This window comes from Bombina bombina, chromosome 6, assembly GCF_027579735.1.
Source record: "Bombina bombina isolate aBomBom1 chromosome 6, aBomBom1.pri, whole genome shotgun sequence".
Taxonomy (NCBI): Eukaryota; Metazoa; Chordata; class Amphibia; order Anura; family Bombinatoridae; genus Bombina; species Bombina bombina.
Window position 1 is genome coordinate 553,871,393 of NC_069504.1, and position 6,522 is coordinate 553,877,914.

A 6,522-nucleotide genomic window follows, 5' to 3' on the forward strand; every position below is an offset into this window, starting at 1 on the left:
AATCTTACACTCCCTTGACCAATTTTTCAAAGCCATGGGTCAACTTTATGACGACCCCTACAAACAATTATCAGCGGAAACTGCTATGCGCTCACTCCGCCAACTTAAGAGACCAGTTGAAGAATATATAACTGATTTTAAAAAATGGTCATCTGACACCATGTGGAATGATCTCTCTTTGCGAAATCAATTTCGCCTAGGGCTCTCAGATCCCCTAAAAGATGAGCTTGCCAGACAACCCCTACCTGACACTCTAGACCAACTAATTGATTTAAGCATTACTTTAGACAGACGTTTGAGAGAAAGACGCTCTGAAAAACAACACTCAGACACCCTCATGAAAGCCTCTCATCTTAGTACATCACCCACTCAAAACAAAGCACTGACTAAGACCACTACTACCCCCATGGAGCTCGGATTTATCAGAGGTCCATTAACCCCTCAAGAAAAGTTGAGACGTAGAGCTAACGATCTCTGCATGTACTGCGGGGGTTTGGACCACTCCGTCAGAGATTGTAACCAACTTCTGCGCAGGAATGGTAAGCTACCAATATTACAAACTTGTTTATCAGCCAAACAAACGCTTACTAATCATTGTTCCCTTCCAATTCTGTTACAGTGGGAACACCACCGAATAGAATCGCAAGCAATCCTTGACTCTGGGGCTACTCACAATTACATTGACCAACACTTTGTGCTAACAAATAAAATACCACTTGTTAAAAAGTTAAATCCCAGTGTCCTCCGTTTTGTAGATGGTAAAGAAATAAGCTCAGGTCCCATACATCATCACACTATACCCTTACGAGTCACTACACAGACACATCATTCTGAATTTGTCTCTTTTGATGTCATTCCATCACCACAGTTCCCTGTTATTTTAGGTATTCAATGGCTAAAGAAACATGATCCTGATATTACTTGGTCCTCATCAACAGTACAATTTAAATCTCAGTACTGTATAGATACCTGTTTATTCCATGAAAATTTACTATTAATACACCCTGATACTGTACCAAAAGAATATTGGTCCTACTCAGATGTCTTTGACAAAAAAGAATCTGAGACGTTACCCCCTCACAGGGTTTATGATTGTCCGATAGATCTACTGCCAGGAGTAGATATTCCCTATGGACATATATTCCCTCTCTCAGAACCCGAATTAATACACCTTAAAGCTTATCTAAAAGAAAACCTACAGAAAGGATTTATACGTCCATCCACTTCTCCTGCAGGGGCTGGGATATTCTTTGTGACCAATAAAGACCAATCTCTTAGGCCCATAATTGACTATAGGGAATTAAACAAGCGTACCATAAAGAATAGGTATCCATTACCTTTAATTCCCCAACTCATAGATAGATTAAGAAGCGCAACTTATTACACTAAATTAGATCTTAGAGGTGCATATAATTTGGTACGGATAAAGTCAGGACATGAATGGTTGACTGCTTTTCGAACAAGATATGGCCTATATGAATACACTGTTATGCCATTTGGACTTTGTAATGCTCCCGCTACTTTCCAGTATTTCATAAACGATATCTTCAAGGATTTGTTAGATCTGTTCGTGATCATATACTTAGATGACATTCTCATATATTCCTCCACTATCGAAGAACATATAAAACATGTCAAGATCATTCTATCTAGACTTAGGGATAATTCTTTGTATGTTAAGCTAGAGAAATGCATCTTCCACACTCAACATATTAAATTTCTTGGTTATGAAATCTCCCCAGAGGGTATCCAAATGGAAAACAACAAGGTCACTGCCATTTTGGACTGGCCAAATCCTAAAACAAAGAGAGATGTACAAAGGTTCATGGGCTTTGCTAATTTCTATAGGAAATTCATAAAGAATTTTGCACAATTGACTAGACCTCTTACTAATCTCACTAAAAATGTTGGACGTTTCTCCTGGGATAATAGTACACAACAAGTTTTTGACTACCTAAAAACAGCATTCACAACAGCTCCCATCTTGCGATATCCAAATCCTGACTTACAATATGTGTTGGAGGTGGACGCTTCTAATTATGCACTTGGTGCAATTCTTTCCCAGAGGTTAACGCCTATGGATCCTCTACATCCTGTCGCCTTCTACTCCAGAATTCTTAGTTCCCCTGAGATAAACTATCCCATAGGTGACAAAGAATTATTGGCAATCAAGGCCTCCTTGGAACATTGGAGGCATTTACTCGAGGGTACAAAGATTCCGGTATTGATATATACTGATCACAAAAATCTAGAATACCTAAAAACCAACAGAACCCTTAGTGCCCGGCAAGTACGCTGGAATTTATTTTTATCCAGATTCAACTTTCTCATTACATATAGACCTGCACAAAAGAATAAAAAGGCTGACGCTCTTTCTAGACACCTTGAAAATCCATTTACAACCCCAGAAGACAATTCTCTGATACCCGCTGAGAAAATTTTAGCGCTGACAATAGATCAAACCCACGATTTTATAAAAGAACAAAATCTAGATGACTTCAAACCCAGTGCTGAGCTTTCCCTACATTCTGATGGGTTGATGTATCATCAAGAACAAATCTATGTACCTCCTACTCTCCGTCAAACTGTGTTAAGTTCTCTTCATGATTCAGCTCTGGTAGGACATCCGGGTATCACTAAAACACATGAATTAGTAAAAAGATACTTTTGGTGGCCTACACTATCACAAGATGTCTCAGAATTTGTAAAGACCTGCAAAACTTGTACTATATCAAAGACGCCTAAAACCTCTCCTACTGGGAAACTTATTCCCCTACCGACTCCAACCCGTCCATGGACCGATATAGCTCTGGATTTCATAGTCGATCTACCACTCTCCAATAGAAAAAACACTATTCTAGTAGTGGTTGATCTTTTCAGCAAAATGGCTCATTTCATTTCGTTTCATAAATTACCCACTTCAGCAGAAACCGTAAACTTACTAATAAATCACGTCTTCAAATTACATGGCATACCCCAATCTATAACTTCTGATAGAGGAACTCAGTTCACTTCCAAATTTTGGAAACAGTTATGTCAAGCATTAGGTATCTCAAGGAGGTTGAGTACTTCCTTTCATCCTCAAACTAATGGCCAAACCGAAAGAACGAACCAGTGGATTGAACAATATCTTAGATGTTTCGTAACTACTAGGCAAGATAATTGGGTGGACTTATTACCCTTTGCCGAGTTTGCATTCAATAACTCCTACCACACCTCTACAAAATCAACTCCTTTTTTCATTAACTATGGATTTCATCCCTCCTTCCATTGGGATACTTCTACTGCCAATTCTTGTCCTGTAGTTAATGAGGTAATAAACACCATCTCCGATTCTTTTTCTGTAACTGAACAGCACCTAAAATTGGCTAAAGATCGCTACAAAAAGTATTTCGATAGAAAGAGGAATCCGTCTCCTAAATATCAGATAGGGGATTATGTATGGTTGTCTACGCGTAATCTACGGTTGCCCTTCCCAACTAAGAAGTTATCCTCGACTTTTATTGGGCCTTTTCCCATCCTCCGGATCGTGAATTCCAATGCTGTCACCCTTGACTTGCCAGCTTCTATGAAGACTCACCCTACTTTCCACATAAGTCTCCTCAAACCCTACCGGACTCTACGTGACCATACTGTCAGTGACCTGCACCTACCTTCTATTCCGATACCTCAATCTGAATATGAGGTACAGAAAATTTTGGACTCCCGTACGGTGGGAACTGGCGTTCAGTATTTGGTTCATTGGAAGGGTTATCCGGATTCAGAAGACTCTTGGGAGCCGTCTTCCAACCTCTCTGCTCCTCGCCTCTTGGCTCAGTTTCACCGCCGTCATCCGGACCGTCCTCGCCCTGATCCCCGGAGAAGATCTTTGGGGTGGGGGTTCTGTCATGAATTCATAATTACTTCACTCTCTGACCGTCCTTTACTGATTATGTCCTTGCACCTTCTGGAAACTCCCTCTCACATACAACGTATAAAACATCAACCAACCTATTGCTTAGTGCTTAGAATTCTGTCTCCTACCGCAATCAATCTCCTAAGGATTCACACTCCTCAGCAGCTGTTGCAACTGACACAGGATCTCTGCTCAACGGAGCCGGCTGTGACGTCACACGCCACCGGAACACTCCTAGCTACTCTCAACTCTCCTTACAGATTGTTACCGGTACCGGCCTCTCTGTTATCAACAGAAGTAGTTAACTAAAACGGACTTACACCTTCATCCTACTTGGTAAGATTTCAACTTAATATCTTACCTACCTTTCACTGCAATCCTGAATGTATCAAATCTGTTCAATTGTTACACAGCTGTTTCTAAAAGCCTCCTTGCAACTTATAACTAAATTAGGAATACTTTTCACAGAGACTTATAGATTCTGTGACTCATTCAATTGCTTAAATCTTACTACTGAAGTTTTCTCTTTACACTAACATTAGACAGTTTACAACACTGATACTATTTCCTTCCCTGTTAAAGTGCTGTCTTGTCAAAATAGCTTCTACATCTTTCACTATCACAACTTTATTATTGCTTATGGTTTATTGAATTGCACTTTGCATTTCCTCTTTTGTTTGCTTAGTTGCAGTATTCAGATTCAAACCAATATTAATTGCCAGACAGATATCTTCATACACAGGGCCGGATTTCCCATTAGGCACAGTAGGCATGTGCCTACAGGCGCCTTGCAGTGAGGGGCGCCTGCCTGTCAATAATAAAAAAAAAAAAAAAAAAAAAAAAAATTTTTTTTTTTTTTTTTTTTTTTTTATGAGGGCATTTATTTTAGTAAGAATTGTGCTGCCAGGTGCCTACAAAGTCGAGTGTTTCATTGGGAATATGTTACAGCAGTTGAGGGAGCCATGAAGGAGAGAGGGGCAAAGATTAAAACTAAACCCCTCCCATTGAATTTCTAAATTCTAATTTTAAACACATTTGTTGACCCCTGGATTACATATAATCTACAACATTCCATGTTTTCCTTTGAGAGCAACATCATATGATATTTATATTTCAGAACAAAATAAATGTAACATCTGTGTGTGTTTGTACCAAAAATATCAGAGTTTACAAGATTTTTTTCCCTACATTTTATATTTTCTTCCACTGGCTGCACAGGTTGTTGATGGTGATGAGCTTGCATGCTGCTAGTTTTAATATTGCTATTGTTTACACAAAACTGTGTTTGACTCCAACAAAATGTTAAGCACATAGTCAAAGTCATCTCCAGAAAAGCAATACACTAATGGCTTGTCAATAAACATGTCCTATGAGCCCATCTGGGTCTGCACAGATGTGTATTGCTGTCTCAGAACTGACATTGACTATGTGTTTAACTCTTTTGCAAGAGGCTAACACACTTCTCTGCAAGCACTAGTGCAATAATAAAATGCCCAGCAAACTGTCACATTTGATGTCCCTTTAAATAGGGTTTTCTTTAGAATATTTTGCATTAAAAGTTTAACATGATTTGTTTTTGTTATACATAATAGAAATTGTATGGCCATTTGAGTCAAGTGAATATTGATTTTTGGTGTAGCTTCCATTACAACAAATATTGCAATTGGTGTGTGTATTTGTGTATCTCCATAAAAGGGAAAATGTAATTTTACATCTAATATTTATTTTTAGTTGTCCTAAATAATAATAAAAAAAAGTCCTCATTTTTTCCACTTTTTTCTAGGGGGGGTGGGGGGGTGGGGGGGGCGCTTCAGGTTTTTGTGCCTACAGGCACCTGAGATGTAAATCCGGCCCTGTTCATACATATTAAACAAAAGCTGCGCCGTTGTTTCATATTTGTATCAGATAACTGTCTAACTACATTCATATTAATTCTTAAGGCTGCAGTTGTGGTTCAAAGTTGTTACTTTGTTGTTCTTTTTCTGCCTTGTAGGAAAAGCAGAATTAATTCCTGACAGATAGCTACAATATAACTAATAATTATATTGTAGCTATTTTAGGATTTATATTTATTTTACAGGCAACTTTGTATTTCTTTTAACTAGGTACAATAGCTATTAAATAGTTAATAACTATTTAATAGCTACCTAGTTAAAATAAGTACAAAATTACCTGTAAAATAAATCCTAACCTAAGTTACAATTAAACCTAACACTACACTATCAATAAATTAATTAAATAAATTACCTACAATTACATACAATTAAATAAAGTAAACTAAATTACAAAAAAAAACAAAACACTAAATTACAAAAAATAAAAAAAGATTACAAGAATATTAGGCTAATTACACCTACTCTAAGCCCCCTAATAAAATAAAAAAGCCCCCCAAAATAATAAAGGTCCCTATCCTATTCTAAATAAAAAGTAATCAGTTCTTTTACCAGCCCTTACTTTGCGGGGGGCATGCCCCAAAGTAATCAGCTCTTTTGCCTGAAAAAAAAAAATACAACCGCCCCCAACATTAAAACCCACCACCCACATACCCCTACTCTAACCCAAACCCCCTTAAATAAACCTAACACTACCCCCCTGAAGATCTCCCTATCTTGAGTCGTCTTCACCCA

The 6,522-nt window shown here is 38.1% G+C and overlaps 1 long non-coding RNA gene across 1 annotated transcript; it reads left to right on the forward strand.

Annotated features, from left to right (window-relative positions):
• The first annotated feature begins 496 nt into the window (after window positions 1–496).
• On the forward strand, window positions 497–732 carry LOC128665168 (uncharacterized). Its single transcript, XR_008403013.1, has 2 exons — window positions 497–539; window positions 620–732. It is a non-coding gene; the product is annotated as an uncharacterized LOC128665168 (long non-coding RNA).
• Window positions 733–6,522: the final 5,790 nt, after the last annotated feature.